Genomic DNA, 17,867 nt, shown 5'->3' on the forward strand with positions numbered 1-17,867 from the left:
TTCTTGTAATACTGGTTTGGTGGTGATGAGCTCCTTTAGCTCTTTCTTGTCTGGGAAGCTCTTTATGTGTCTGTCCTTCGATTGTAAATAGTAGCTTTGCTAGGTAGAGTAATCTTGGCTATAGGTTCTTGCTTTCCATCAATTTGAATATTTCTCTTACTCAGATATACTTGGTGGCCTTACTGTTATTTACAAATTTCAGCAGCATTATCTCAACTAATGCATGCACTACTCAAACAGAGAGTCCTCATAGATTCCTCTACTTCATAAAATATTACGTTTTAAAATCATACTTTATTGTGTTTTTTTGCATTTTGTAACAGTTATTTTAATATAATTAATGTTTCATGAGAATGGCGGTGTTTTGCATTTTGCAAATCTCTATAGTCCGACAATAAAAATAATGAAATCTTTATATTTGCTTATTCATTAATCTGTTATGATATGATGTTTTAAAAATATGACATTACAAATATGGATTAGAAAAAGGGTAGAGTAATTTTCAGATAATTGTTTATATTTTTCTTTGATATTACCCCAAATTTCAACAAGTAGTAATTTTTAAATTGTTACTTGCAATGTGGACTCTGAAATTACATCACCCAAGTTTTTATAATGTTACATTAAAATTTATTTCTCATGCACTTTGAGTAGATTATTTATCCTTTCATGATTGCATAATATCATGCATCACCCACTTAGAAAATATTGGTTTAGTGTTTATGCAGAACATTCATGTGTTTACAAATTATATTAGATGATATAAAAAATTACATTTTTCAATATTACCACCACTCTCATCAGAAAAAAAAAAATATTAAGTAATGTATGATGCTCATGGTTGTATATACAAGTTCTCTAAAATTTGAATTTTCACTTAGAATCTTGAATTATATCATTGCCGGGTATTTATTCTTTCTAGTAAGAGTGGCATTTCCTGATAAAAGCAGAGAGTTCACATCACAACTCAACATAATGATACAAATAGATTTCCTTAGACACCATTATACCTGGGTGTTCAGCAGAATTTTTTTTTTTTAAGTATAGTCGGTATACAATTTTATATTGATTATATTAGTGTCAAGTGTGCAATACAGTGATTAGACATTTTTATACCTTACAATGTGATTGCCTCACTAATACTCGTAATCATCTGTCATCATGCAAACTTATTACAATATTATTGACTATATCCCCATTTCTTCTCTACATCTACTTCTTACCCCCTTCCTTCTGGTAATCATCCCTTTAGTCTTTGTTTCTATGAGTCTGTTTTGTTTTTGTTTTTGTTTTTGTTTTTGTTTTTGTTTTTTCCTCCATTTATTTTGTCTTTTTTTCAGGTTCCTCGTATAAGTAAAACCATTTGATATTTCTTCTTTCTCTGTCTGACTCATTTCACTTAGCATAATATCCCCTAGATCTGTCCATGTTGTTGCAAATGGCAAGATTTCATTCTTTTTATTGCTGGATAATATTCTATTGTATGTATGTTGATATATATGTGAGTGTGTGTGCGTGTGTGTGTGTGTGTTTACATATATATTACATTTTTATCTATTCATCTATCCATAGACACCCAGGTTGCTTCCATATTTCAGCTATTGTAAATAATGCTTCAATAAATATAAAGGTGCATATATCTTTTAAAATTAGTGTTCTTGCTTTCTTTGGATAAATACCAAAAATATAAATTACTTGGTTGTATAATATATTTATTTTTAGATATTTTTGAGGAATCTCCATACCTTTTTTAATAGGGGCTGCACCAGTTTGCAGACCCACCAACAGTCCATATCCTTGCTTACAATGTTATTTGCTAACTTTTTATAATAGCCATTCTGACTGGTGTGAGGTGACATCTCATTGTGGTTTCAATTCACATTTTTCTGATGATTAGTGATATTAAACATCTTTTCATATGACTGTTTGCCATATGCATGCCTTCCCTGGAGAAATGTCTTTTTCATGTTCTCCACCCATTTTTCAATCATATTGTTTATTTTTTTGTTAATCAGTTGTATGAGTTTTGTGTATATATTGGCTATCAACTCCTGATCGAATGGGTAGTTTGCAAATATCTTCTCCCATTCAGTAGGTTCATTTTTGTTTTGATGATTTTCTTCACTGTGCAGAAATTTTATAGTTTGGTGAAGTCCCATTTATTTATGCTTTGCTTTTGATTTCTTTGCTCAAGAGGACATATCCAAAAATATATTACTCAGACTAATGTCAAATAATTTACTCCCTATGTTTTCTTCCAGGAGTTTTATGACTTTAGGCCTTACACTTAAGTCTTCATTTTTTTTTTTTTGAGTTTATTTTTGTATATGGTGTAAAAGAGTAATTCATTTTTCTTTTTTGCATGTATCTGTCGTTTTCCCAACACTACTTGTTGAAAAGAGTGCCAATATTCCATTGTATATTGTTATCTACTTTATCGACCACATTAGATTAGTCGACCACATAAGCTAACGTTTATTTCTGAGCTCTCTATTCTATTCCACTGATCTATGTGTCTGTTTTTATGCAAGTACAATACTGATTTGATTATTATAGCTTTGTAGTATAGTTTTAAATCAGGAAGTGTGATACCTGTGAAAGAACTTTGTTCTTTCTCAAGATTGCTTTTGCTATTTGGGGTCTTTTGTGGTTCCATATAAAATTTAGGATTATTTGTCCTAATTCTGAGAAGAATGACATTGCTATTTTGATAGAAATTGCATTAAATCTGTAGATCGCTTTGGGTAGTATGGTCATTTTAACGATATTAATCCTTTTAGTCCATAAGCACAGCATATCCTTTCATTTATTTGTGTCTTCTTCAATTTCATTCTTCAATGTCTTATAGTTTTCAGAGTACAGGTCTTTCATCTCCTTGGTTAAATGTATTCCTAGGTAATTGTAAATGAGATCGTTTTCTTATTTTTTTTTTTAATTTTTATTATTAGTGTATGGGAACACAATAGATTTCTGTACATTAGTTTGGTGTTCTGTTATTTACTAAATTTGTTTAATAGTTTTAGTAGTTTTTTTTTTTACTGGAATGTTAGGGTTTTCTATATGTGGATTCATGTCATCAGCAAATGATGACAGTTTAACTTTTTCCTTTCCAATTTGAGTGTTTTTATAAAATTTTCTTATTGCTGTGGCTAGGACTCACAGTACTATACTGAGTATAGTGGTAGAGTGAGCATCTTGCCTTGTTCCTCATCTTAGAGAAAAAGTTATCAGCTTTTCACAATTGAGTATATTGTTAGCTAGGGGCTTTTTCTATATAGTCTTTATGATGTTGAGATAAATTCTTTTTATACCCACCTTGTTGAGAGTTTTTATCATAAATGGATGTTGCATTTTGTCAAATGATTTTTCTGTACCTATTGAGATAACTATATAAATTTTATCCTTGGTTTTGTTGATGTGATAAATCTCATTAATTGTTTTTTGGTTGTTGAAGCACCCATGCATTCCTGTATATATTTCACTTGATTATGGTGTATAATCCTTCTATTGGACTGTTGAATATGTTTTGCTAATATTTTGTTGAAAATTGTGGCATCTATGTTATCAAGATATTGTTCTGTGATCCTTTTTTTGTAGTGTCCTTGTTTGGTTTTGGTGTCAGTATAATGCTGGCCTTGTAGAATAATCAGCAAAAATATTTTATCCATACTTTTAATTTCCGTACATAGCCTCTCTTAAAAGATTTGTACTTAAGATTTGAGACTTAATTAATAATTATTATTGCTTTATCAAGGGCATTTGCTTTTTCTTTGATTTTTCCTATTAGTGTATTTTCCTAAAATACAATGACTCACTTTCTTGATACTGCTAATGTGCCAATATTTTTACTCATCATACCTTTTGTGCCTCCAGGGAAAATGTGTACACAGTGGAAACAGGAAATAGTATCTTAGTATTATGAGAGTAATGTTAACTTCACCAATCCCTGAAAGGTTTTCAGACTCCCCTGATGTCTGAGGGGGCACATTTTGAGAAACTTGCCTATAAATACTGCTTAAAATGGATCTTGGACAAAAGTAGAAATCATTATTATTTGTTTTTGGAAATTGTTTCTGGGGTCATATTGAATACTGTTGTATCTGGTGTTTTGGAAATCCATTATCCTTGAGATAAAATAATAAAACTTCTCTTCTTTTCTCTTTCCTTCCTATCTTCCTTTTATTCTAGGTTCATGACAGAGATCTCCATTTCTAATTGAAAAATTTAGTCTCAGTAGAAATTTTCTTCTGTCCCAAGCCTTTGACATTCTTTAAAAATACATAAGGTAAACAATCTTAGTACACAATTATAGTCAAGGTAAAAGGCAAGGCAGATGATTAAGGTTTACCCAGAAATGTACACTAATTAATTTCTACCTTTATATAATTAATCAGCATTTACTTAGTACCATCTTCCATTTAAGAGCCTGCACCATGGAAAAGAATAGTTATATATGCATAAAAATGAAATCATTCCTTCAAAACAATTTATTAAGTAGGGTACTATGAAATGTGCTGACATAAATATTTTAACAGGTTGAACACAAAAAGTGTTACATTGAGACGTCCAAAAATAATGAAGTAATCTTTGAAAGTTAACATTTCTTGTGGTTTATTACATACAAATAAATGCACTGTACACTGTGCATGAATTACTTCATTTACTTCCTACCACAATTCCATGACTAAGTATTGTCCTTATGTCCATTGTATAGATGATGAAACAGGCACAGAGTGGTTTTGAAACTTACTCTAGTCTACAGGTATAATGATTTGCCCATTTTGATGTAAGTAACAGAGACAGAGATAAGACTTCTAACTAATTCTTCTGACTTCAAATTTAGTATATTTACATTATACAACAGATCCCTGATATAGAATAATAGAATAAAAATCAACAAAATAAAAATTTTCCTTAATTTTTTTAAAAAACTGAACCTATCAAACAACCAAGATCAAAATTATTTTCCAACATAAATTTATGAAGCAGAATTGAAGTTTAATATCAGATGAGATTAAATAAAAATGCAGACAACTAAATGCATGCTACTTATATGCTATATTTCAAATACAAAAGTACTAATAGATGACAGTAAAAAGATGGATCAAAATATATCATGAAAAAACTAAATATAAGGAAGTTTGTGAGGCTATATTAATGTCAGAAACAAGAATTAGCAAAAATCTCATGTACATTATTGATTTACAAAATATATTCTTATAAAATATGTTAAAATACTCTCAAAAGTACATTTATACATATAATTAAATAATTTTAATATCCATATTCAGGTAAGTTTTTGACACTTGTTATATTGAAGCTTTAATTTTAGGTTTTATAACAATATTTTTAGGACACGTGTGCACTACTGAAGACAGCCACATATTTCAGGAATTCTTGGCTATTTATTTATGTGTCCACCTTCCAACTGAAGAAATATTTGCTCATGGTTAATTTGATATTTATAAACAAAATAATTAAGGTGTTTAACTAGAACAATCACTGGATAAAATTTATTCTACCATTTTTGAATTTAAGGAATTTTCATAACTTATTTTCTGAAGGCATTTAAAGTCTCAGAATTCTTAATCACCTTATCTATTTCTACATCATTCTCCTCCATAGCATATAAATGCAAAAAAAAACCCCGTATGTCAAAGGACACTGACAATAGGGGTGCATCCTTTATAGTGTGTAAACTTCAGAACTGACTGAAGAAGAGAATTAGAAATAGTTTTTTTGCTACTTCAGGTGTATAGAGTGTATGAGATGATTCTCAACACTTTAAATAAAAATATTAAATTGTTTCAAAGGTACAACATATATTTAAGACAATATTTGTTAATAAAATTTTACTTTCTTCTTGTTATATGTATTTGAATGTGGTATGTGTGTATACATGAGTGAGTGTAAGAGTTCCCTAATAACCTGAGGATCAGGTCAATTAGCTCCCTACAATGCCTGGAAACGAACCACTATATATATATATTTTTTTAAATTTGAGCTGAATATTATATCAATTTCCATTTGAAGAGAAGAATTCTGGTTGAAAAGTAAATATACTTTATACTCTTTCATTAATGAACAGAATTATACATACATACTCTCTTCCTGGATCCAAAGAGGAAAGAAAAAGCAAAACTAATCTAGCAACAGATAAATTAAATGATGCGGGGTTTATTGAATTTCCTAATTAAAATAGATTTTTAGCAGCTTTGAATGGAATTATTCAATTCATTAACTAAATATCCACTATGATCAATACAAAGTGCTTTTGTATATTTATTAACCTAGGTTATTTATAATTTTTAAAATGTTTTAATATTTCCTTATACAGCTTTTTTTACACTTTTTATTTCAGAACTTAGTAAAATTTTACCAAAATCAGTTCCCAGATACATACTTGCAAATCCATTGTCTTTAATGAGATTTATTCATGTTCTATCACAAATGAATTTTCTCTGTATGCTATTATAACTAAATGGAGGTCTATGCTATGTAAACAATCCTAATTGAGTTTGACATTAATATTTACCCTACTTTTAGATCTACAAGATTAAAAAATGAAGTCATTCAGAACTCATGTTTTGTAAAACCTGATTGGAACTTGCACCTCAGGCAAGAAATTTTATTCTCTCAAATTAGCATTTACTAGGTTTCATTGTGCTTTGCAGCTTGAAACATGATACAAAATGTTTCTGATAGATTTAGGCAACTTTTCAAATGAATATTGTATAAAATTATTTATACTCAATTTACCCCTATGCTTTTTAAAATTTAAAAACTGTCACATAAGAGGTTGTATTTTTAAATTATCATAAATCAAAAGTAAAGCAGTTTATATTTGATGTGAAGCCCTGATCCCTTGAGGTTGAAATGACCTCTGGATTGGTAAAACAGGATTTTTTTTTAACTTTTTAACAATTAAGTTTATTGGGGTAACATCAGTTAATACAATTATATAATTTTTAAGTGTACATTGTAATTTGACATCTGTATAGTCTATTGTGTGTTTACCACCCAAAGTCCAGCTTCCTTCATCTACCATGTATTTGATCCCCTTTACCGCGTCTACCTCCCCGCTCCTCTCCCACTTCCTACCCTCTGGTAACCACTAGTCTGTAGTCCATGTCTATGAGTCTCTGTTTGTTTGTCCTGTTCATTTGTTGCTTTCAGGTTTACATCCCACATATAAGTGATATCATGTGATTTTCAATTTTTTCTGTCTGTCTTATTTTGCTTATCATGATTATCTCGAGGTCCATTATGTTGTCGCAAATTGCAGTTTTTCATCTCTTTTTATGGCTGAGTAATATTCCATTGTATATATGTACCACTTCTCCTTTAGTCAATCATTTATCGTAGGACACTTCGGTTGCTTCCATGTCCTGTCCACAGTGAATAATGCTGCTATGAACATCGATATGTAAATATCTTTTCGGATATAAGTTTTCAAGTCTTTGGGATAAATACCCAGTAGAGGGATTGCTGGATCATATGGTAGATCACTTTTTAGTTTCTTGAGGAACCGCCATACTGTTTTCCATAGTGGCTGTACCAATTTGCAGTCTTATCAGCAGTGTGTGAGGGTTCCTTTTTCTCCAAAGTGGGATTTTTGAAGTACAAACAACAGAAAAATACAGAATCTTGACATTGCAGCAAGAATTGCCATTTAAAACTTGCATATTTTTTCTAAGCATTGCAGACTATAAATTATTTTTTCTATTGTTATATGAAGAAACAGATTTAAATAGGTTAGGTACATTGTGCTAATTTCTAGTAAATATAAATATATTTTAATAGGTATGTCATAGCTTAAAAAATAATCTATTGTTTTTATATACAAAGTTAACTTTCTATTCTCAATAAAATGTTCAGACAATAATCAATATCTGTGAATGGAGATTTAAAGCGTATCAAGTGATGTATTCTAGAGTGAAACCATTTACAATTATTAGGCACATGTTTCAAACATAAAAAAAAAGTCTTTGGTTGTAACTTATTAAGGTTTATAAAATAATACATGTTGCTAGAAAATTTAAACACTGTCATTCATGTCGATACATGCTGAAGAATACGATGCTACCACAAAGTGATTAAACATTCCACATTTTATCAGTATCTATATATAGAAGCCATTAAAGATCTGCCTCATTGAGCATTATTCATGGTGGCTATAACATTAAAATGACTAAAGTTCTCTTTGATAGATAATTAGATAAAGAGTGGTACATATATACAATGAAATATTAGCATAAGAAAAGATGAAATACTGCCATTTGCGAAAACATGGACGGATTTTGATTATCATGTCAAGTGAAATAAGGCAGGCAGAAAAAGTTGAAAACCATATGATTTCATTCATATGTTGGATATCAAACTAAAAGTAACAAACAACACAAACAAACAAGGACTCATGGACATGAACAGTGGATTAGTGGTTACCAGAGGGAAATGGGGAGGAGGAAGTAGATAGGGGTAAGGGGGTCAAATATATGGTGATAAGAGGAAATTTAAAACTTTGGGTGGTGAACACACAATGAAATATGCATATGATATATTATTGAGTTGTACACATAAAATCTATATAATTTAATTAATCAATATCACCCCAATATATTTAATAAAAAGTAAAGTAAAAAAATAAAAGATCTGCATTAAACCTATAGATTCAAATTAGGCACATGAGGGAATTTCATGTCAATTTTACATATATTAATATCACAACTTATGTAAGGGTTAAATTCACTCCTTTTAAGAAGGTAAACTTCCTACAGTTTCTAAAATTATTTTTTCTGATTATTTCTCCTAACTTTCTTCTTTCTTGCTTTTTATATTACCTTGACCTCTCCAGGATTTTGGTATAATCTTAGCTTACACTGTAGATAGGCTTGGATTTTTAGTCTGGCCTAGACTTCTGGCCCCTGGCTATTAGAAACTATAGAGGATCAGTTACATAAATTGTGAGTTCCAGAACATAATGGAAAATGTGGAGTCTGGTGTTCAAAAGTATTAAAATGTCAAAATTATTAAGATATTCAAGATGATGACAACAGAACATTAAACCACATGCAGGATCTTACCAAGACTATAGCCCTTGAAAGTGCACAGGTTACATGCCCATGAACTCAGGTCGGGACCTATTGACAATTATGAGTTTTTCCTTTAGAATTTTATTAATTTGAATTTCAGATTGTTCCATAATTAAAAAAAAATTACTTAGTGATATTTAGTTATAATTTGTATGCAAATGATACATAAGCTATAGCCTAACAATGTTATGATCGTTCTATGTGTATTTTTATTCTAAATTTCTCAGAGTAATAATAGACTTCAAAAAACATATTATCTGTTTTAGTCTTATGAGGTGTTACCCTTTTTCTACTGTTTTAAATTTTTATTCACTTATTACAACACCTTCTGCAACATGTTATTTTCATCACAAAAAAGAAATGAGGCAGTGAAAATAAGAGATGAAAAGCCAAGCTTCAATACAAAAAAAAGATTTTTGCAAGAAATGAAAAAAAAGAATTTATTATGGCAAATAGTGTTGTTGTTGTTGTTGTTGTTGTTGTTGTTGTTGTTGTTTTCTTTAATTTCAACTTTTTTTTCCAAAAAACTGCTGACCTACTGAAGGTACTCAAATGTAAAACTTATTTCAAAGTCAGTAAAGTTTAGAAAACAAAAAATGGTTGATTTGCGTTAGATGAAAAACTCAAATAATCACTACGAGTAATGTATATTTATATATGATTTACCAGAGTGCTTGAGATTATGCTATACAGTCACATGACATATAATATTTCCATGAAAGAGGAGCCACATACATGACAGGGGTCCCATAACATTATAATGAAGCTGAAAAAGTGCCATTACGTAGTGATGTCGTAGCCATTATAATGTCATAGCACAATGTATTACTCATGTGTTTGTGGTGATGGTAGTGTAAATAACTCTACTACAAGGCCAGTCCTATATATAGTTGTAGGCTATACTATCTAGGTCTATGTAAGTATACTCTATGATGTTCACACAACAATAAAATCACCTAGCAATGCATTTCTCACAACATATCCTTGTTATTAAATGGTGCATGATTGTATACACTTTTTTCTATTTTCTTAAAATAACAAACAAATATTAATGATTGCATTTGAGCTTGACGACAGAATAATTTTGCATTTGACATTTTTATTATTAAAAACTATATCGTGCTTTCACTGTATTTGCTTATAGCTTTAAAAATAGAATTGTGCCTTGAAAGTTTTTATTTCTACTGGGAAAAAAAAGTGTTCCATACTGGAGAACAATCTAGACAAAGCAATATTTTAATAGCTCAATTTGCATCTAAAGCTGTACTGTATCTAGGGTAACTAATTTTTATATGGAACAATTTTGAAGAGGAATATTACTTAACACATTGATTTATTAGGAAGATGATAAAAGCAAAAATTAAAAATAAGCTCATACGTGACATGACTACTTACTTATTCCACATCCTATCATTTTTCTTGAACTATAGATGCTGGAAATCATCACTGATTCGCAAATAGTAAACTATTAAAAATCAAAATAAAATGAGTCAACATAAAAAAAAAACAGTGAATATAGAGAAGCAATAAAACTGTGCCTTTAAAAGTATAAAACAACTTTTTTCCAGAGATATAATCGATATAGAGTTTAAGAAATAATTGACATATAACACTGTAAATTTAATATGTACAAAGTACTGACACAATTATATATTGTAAATGATTACTGCAATAGCATTAACACCACCATCATGTCACATAATTATCATTTCTTTTTTGAGAACATTTAAGATCTACCATCTAAGCACCTTTCAAATATGTAGTTTAGTATTGTTAATTATAATCACCATGCTATAAATTAGGTATTAAAAGCTTACATCTTAAAATGAAAATTTGTACCTTTAGACCAACATTTCCCCATTTTCTCCATCTCTCTCTAGCCCCTGCCAACCACCATTCTACTCTGTTTCTTTGAGCTTGGCTTTTTAGATTCTCTATATAAGTAATACTATATAGTATTTGTCATTCTCTGCCTGACTTATTTCATTTAGCATAATACTCTCAAATTACATGCATGTTGCTGCAAATGAAATGATTTCTTTCTTTCTCATGGATAAATAATGTCTCATATCTTCTTTATTCATTTTTCCTTAGACAGACAGACACTTTGGTTGTTTCTATATATTGAGAATTTTGAATATTGCTGTAATAAACATGAGAGTGCAGATATATCTTTGAGATCCTGATTTCACTTCTTTAGATATATATCCAGCACTAGGATTGCTAGAACATAAGGTGGTAGTTCTATTTGTAAATTTTTGGGGAAACTCCACATTATTTTTCATAGCAGCTATACTAATTTACATTCCCACCAATAATGAATAAGAATTCCCTTTTCTTTACATCCTCGTCAGCACTTGTTATTTCTTGTCTTTTTGATGATAACCATCACAAGGTGTGTGGTGATATTTCATCATGGTTTTGCTTTGTATCTCCTCCTCCTCCTCCTCCTCCTCCTCCTCCTCCTCCAACATCATTCCTCCTCCTCCTCCTCCTCTTCTTCTTCTTCTATTTTATTTTTGTTGTTTGTGCTTTTGGTGTTATATCCAAAAAGCACTTACCAAGAAAAATGTCAAAGAGCTTTTTCCTGTGTTTTCTTCTAGTGATTTTACAGTTTTGGATCTTATGTTTAAGTCTTTAATTAATTTTGAGTTAATTTTTGTGAAAGGTGTAAGAGAGTGTTTCCGATTTCATGATCCTGCATGCGATTATCCAGTTTTCACAGCACCATTTGGTAAAGAAACTATCCTTTCCACATTGAGAATTTGGGACTTCCTTGTCAAATATTAGTTGGCCTTATATGCAAAGCTTTATATCCAGGCATATGATTCTGTTCCATTGATCTATGTGTTTATTTTTATGCTAATACATACTATTTTAATTATTAAAGCTTTGTATACAACTTTAAAGAGGAACATAAAAAATAAGGACACTCTAGTAAACCACGTATTTTGCACATCACCTATATAACATGACATATCTATATAACATATTCATATAAATATAAAATAGTAAATAATAAAAACTACATTTTGAATTATTGAAAACAGTTTATCAAATGAAATATAAATTTTGCACATTATGAGAAAAAAATTTGAAAAAGGTTAACCTTTTAATAAGCAAGAAATGCATGAAACAATTGCTAATTAACAAAAAGTGCTCATTTATTAAATCAACTAAATATTTTAAATCATCAGAAAGCTTTGGAATACTATCAGGTTATTTTAAATGATATGATAATTGATGAAATGGTCAATAATAACAGGTTTTTTTAATCAAAACATAATCAAATTCTTTCTGGGTTCCATTTTCTCTCTCTCTCTCTCTCTCTCTCTGTAGAAACTAAAATAAACCTATTTCACTGTTTCCTTATGTTTGGTTGTCTGGGGTTCTCAATTTTGTGTGTGTGTATATAAATGTATGTGTGTATGTGTGTATATATATATATATATTTTTTACTTGAAGCATACTCCTTTTTCTTTCACAATACAATAAACAACAGGGATTCGTTTTCTTGTGAACTTTTTGTTAGTTAATTGTATTTCGACTGGACAATGTACAACAATTAAACTACTTTTGAACTAAATATAAGAATCCTTGTGAATTTGTTGCCATATTTACCATGGTAAACAACACAATAAATGAGCCAGATTTTAATAAGTTAACAGCTTGTTCAGAGAATTTTGTGTTTTTGAGACTTTATGTTAACCAATTGTACTTAGTTCCACTCTCTCCCTTTCTAATACAGCTTCCTGTTTCCAATAATTTATATTATTTGTGTTAAATTGCACAGTTAAAATAAAGTCTGATAAATAATTTACTTTTCATATTTTGATAGACATATTTACTTAACAAATAATCAATGTTTCTTTTTTACTCAATTTATTGTGGTTACATTGGTTAATAAAATTATACAGGTATCAAGTGGACAATTCTATAATATGTCATATGTATAATGCATTGTATGTTCACCGCCCAAAATCGTATTTTTTTTCTGTCACCATATATTTGACCCCTTGGACCCTTACCTACCTCCTGCATCCTGTTTCCCGCTAAATTGTTTTCTGCGTCTATGAGGTTTTTTTTTTTTTTTGGTCTTGTTTGTTACTTTCAGTTTTATATCTCACATACAAGTGAAATCATATGGTTCTCAACTTTTCCTGTCTGACTTGCTTCACTTAGCATAATAACATCAAGATCCATCCATGTTGTCGCAAATGCCAGTATTTTATCTTCTCTTATAGGTGAGTAGTATTCCTTTGTATATTTGTACCACATCTTCTTGATGCAATCGTCTACCTAAGGATACTGATTACTTCCATGACTTGGACACCATGAATAATGCTGCAATAAACATTAGGTTGCATATGTCTTTACGGATAACTGTTTTCAAGTTTCTCAGGAAGATACTCAAAAGAGGGTATGCTGGATCATATAGTAATTCTATTCTTAATATTTTGAGGAAACTCCATACCGTTTTCCATACTGGCTGTACCAATTTACATTTCCACCAGCAATGTATGAGGGTTCTTTTTCCCCAAAACCTCTCCAACACCTGTTATTACTTGTCCTGTTGATGATAGCCATTCTAACAGGTATGAGATAATATCTCATTGTGATTTTGATTTGCACTTTCCTAATAGCGAGTGAATTTGAGCATCTTTTCATATGTCTGATGGCCATTTGTATGTCTTCTTGGGAGAAATATCTGTTTAGGACTTCTGCCCATTTTTTTCACTGGATCATATTTGTTGTTGTTCTTGTTGTTGAGTTGTATAAGTACTTTGTATATTTTGGATATTAGCTCAATCATTCAGTTGGTTGCCTTTTTGTCTTGCTGATGGTTTCTTTTGTTGTGCAGAAGCTTTAGTTTAATGTAGTCCCATTTCTCTATTTTTGCTTATACTTCCCTTGCCTTTGAGGTCAAATTCATAAAGTCCTCCGTAATCCAAAAACTATGAGTTTAGTACCTATGTTTTCATCTATGCAATATATTGTTTCAGGACTTATATTTAGGTCTTTGTTTCATTTTAAGTTAAATTCTGTGTACGGTAACAGCAATCTAGTTTCTTTCTTTTGAATGTGGCTTTCCAATTTTCCCAGAACCATCTATTGAAAAAGCTTTCCTTTCTCCATTGTATATTTTTGGATTCTTTGTCAAAAATTATTTGCCATATGTAAGTGTTAATTTCTAGGCTCTAAATTGTGTTCCATCTGTCTGTGAGCCTATTTCTGCTAATACCAGGCTGTTTTGATTATTCACACTTTGTAGTATAATTTAAAGTCAGGGAGTGTGGTACTTCCGGCCTTGCTCTTTTTTCTCAGAATCGCTTTGGCTATTCAAGGTCTTTTGTGATTTTATACAAATGTGATGATTTTTTGTTCTTTTTCCTTAAAAATTGCCATTGGAATTTTGATGGGAATTTCATTAAATATGTTTATTAGTTTGGGTAATATGGCCATTTTAACTATGTTGTTTCTTTCAATTCATGAACAGAATATCTTTCCATTTCTTTATGTTTTCTTCATTTTTTTTTAAATAATATCTTATAGTTTTCAGTGTATAGGTCATTCACATGCTTTGGTAAGTTTATTCTTAGGCATTTTATTCTTTTTGTTGCAATTGCAAAAGAAATTTTTTTTTTATTTCTTTTTCTAAAATTTTACTGTTAGTATAAAAAACACAATGGACTTCTGTACATTGATTTTATATTTTGAAATTACTGTATTTATTTATTGTTTCTAGTAGTTTTTTGGGGGATGGAGTATTTATACTTTTCGATATAAGAAATTGCGTTGTCTGCAAAAAGTGATGATTTGACCTTATCATTTCCAATTTGGATGCCATTTATTTTTTCTCTTTCCTGATAGCTCTAAGACTTCCAGTTCTAAATAAAATCAGAACAATGAGAACGAGCATCTTTGTTCTGTTCCTGATCTTAGAGGGAAAACTTTCAGTTTCTCACCATTAAGTATGATATTCATTGAAGGTTTTTAGTATATGGCCTTTATTATGTTGAGGAAATTTCCTTTTATAACCATTTTATAAAGCGTTTTAATTAAAAATAATGTTGTATCTTTTCAAATGCTTTTTCTTCATCAATTGATGTAATTATATGAGTTTTATCCCTTATTTTGTTTATGTGGTGTATCACATTTATCTATTTGCATGTGTTGAATCATCTTTGTGCCCTTGAAATCAACCTCATTTGAGCATGATGTATAATTTTTGTAATGTATCATTTTATTCAATTTGCCAGTATTTTGTTTATGAGTTTTGCATCTGTATTTATAAGAGATATTGGTCTATAGCTTTCTTTTTTTTTTTCTTTTTTATTTATTTTTTGTTGTTGTTGTTATTCTTACCAGGTTTTGGTATCAGGGTAATTTTGACCTCGTAAAATGAGTTAGAAAGTATTTCTCTATTCAGTTTTTGGAAGAGTTTGAGAAGGACAGGTATTAATATTCTTTGAATGTTTGGTAGAATTCACTAGTGAAGTCATCTGGTTCTAGATTTACTTTTGGGGAGGTTTTGATGATTTGTTCAATTTCCTTAGTGTTGACAGGTCTCTTTAAATTTTCCAGTTCTTTGTGATTCAGTCCAGCGAGGTTTTATATTTCTATGAATTTGTCCATTTCTTCTAAGTTATTGAATTTGATGGCATATAATCTTTTAGAGTATGGTTGTGTGATCCTTTGTATTTTAATGGTATCCAACTTACCTTCTCTTTCATTTCTGATTTTGTTTATTAGTGTTTTTCCTTTTTTCCTTAGCAAGTCTAGACAGGGGCTCACAATTTTATTGACATTTTTAAAGAAATAACTCTTTGTTACATTAATTTTTTCTGGTTCTATTTGTTCTCAGTTTTATTTAATTCTGCCTTAATTTTTATTATTTCCTTTTTTCTGCTGACTTTGAGATTCATTTTTTTTTTCTTTTTTTTTTCTAGTTTTTAAAGATATAATGCTAGGTAGTTTATTTGGGATCTTTCTTCTTTCTTGAGATAAGCCTGTAATGATATAAACTTTCTTTTTATTACTGTTTTTGCTGTGTCCCCAAAGTTTTGATATGTTTTTTCATTTTTTTTCTACGTATCTTTTGATCTCTCCTTTTATGTCTTCTTTGATCCAGTCATTCTTTAGTATCGGGATGTTTATTTTCCACATACTTGTAGTTCTTCTCACATTCTTTTTACAGTTGATCTCCACTTTCAAAGCAAAGTTGAGAACATGGTCAGATAATATGTTTGGTATGATTTCAAACTTAAATTTGTTAACGCTTGTTTTGTGTCTCAGCATATGGTCTATCCTTGAGAATGTTGCATGCGCCCTAGAGAAGAATGTATAATCTGATGTTTTCGGATGAAACACCCTGTAAATGTCAGTTATGTCCAGTTGGTCTAATGTGTCATTGAAGGTTGATACTTCCTTATTGATTTTCTGTTTGGATGTTCTATTTATAGTTCACAATGGGGTATTTAGATCTCCTGCTATAATTGTTTTTGTCGATTTCTCCCTCTAGTTTTGATAGTAGTTGCTTTATGTATTTTGGTGCTCCACAATTGGGAGCATATATATTTATGCGTTATATCTTCTTGATATACGGTGTCTTTAATTATTATGAAGTGTCTATCATTAACTCTCATTACATTTTTTTATCTCAAAGTCTATTTCATCAGATATATGTATGGCTATATCCGCTTTTCTCTGTATGCCATTTGCTTGCAGTATCATTTTCCATCCTATCACTTTGAGTCTGTATTTGTTATTGCAACTGAGATGTGTCTCTTGAAAGCAGCATATAGTTGGGTTTTGTTTTCTAATACAGCCAACTACTCTGTGCCTTTTTATTGGTTGGGTTTATTGAATTTACATTTAAGGTGATTATTGATATATGAAGTTTCTCTATAGCCATTTTATCTTTTGTTTTCTGGTAGCTTAATATCTCCATTGTTTCTTTGTCCTTATGTTTATGTCTGCTATTTTAATTTAGTTGTGTTCTATGGGTTCTTTCTCTGTTCCTTCTTATTTTATGTGTCTCACTTCTGGATTTTTTTTTTTTTGGATGGTTACCATTAAGTTTATATAAAGAAAATTTATATATATATATACACATACATACACACACACATACAGTAGTCCATTTTCTTCTGTGTACTCTATTTCTATTACTCTTTGCAGATTTGGATCTTTACTCTCTTCCCTGTTCTGTTTTTTTTTTTTTTCCCCCACAAATTATCCTTATTTATGCTGTGCTTTTATTTCTAGGTTGCAATAGTTATTGTCTTCTCTTTTTAGATTTTTTTGTCTTTAACCATTATGCAATATTTCCTTATAATATGCTGTTATTAATAACAGTTTCCCCTTCCTGTTTCTGTCTGCTTGTTAGTCATCTTACTCATAGATATGTATTTATTTTCCCTTTTGCTTCAGGTAGAATGACCTGCTTCGGTATTCTGTAATGCAGGATTTGTGGTGGAAAACTCCTTCAGCTTTTGTATGTATGTAAAGGTCTTTATTTCTCCTTTATTAAAGGAGAATTTTGTTGGATATAGTATTCTTGGCTGGTAATTTCTCTTTTTCAGTAGTTTGAATATTTGATTCCACTCTCTCCTAACTTGTAAAGTTTGTGCTGAAAATCCAATGATAATCTAATGGGTTTTTCCTTATAAGTTACTGTCTTTTTTTTTTTTTTTTTTTTTTTTTTTGCCCTTGTCTGCCTTGAGAATTCTTTCCTTATCATTAATTTTTGATAATTTTAACATAATGTGTCTT

Source organism: Pteropus alecto, unplaced genomic scaffold (assembly GCF_000325575.1).
Source record: "Pteropus alecto unplaced genomic scaffold, ASM32557v1 scaffold316, whole genome shotgun sequence".
NCBI classification, from domain to species: Eukaryota; Metazoa; Chordata; class Mammalia; order Chiroptera; family Pteropodidae; genus Pteropus; species Pteropus alecto.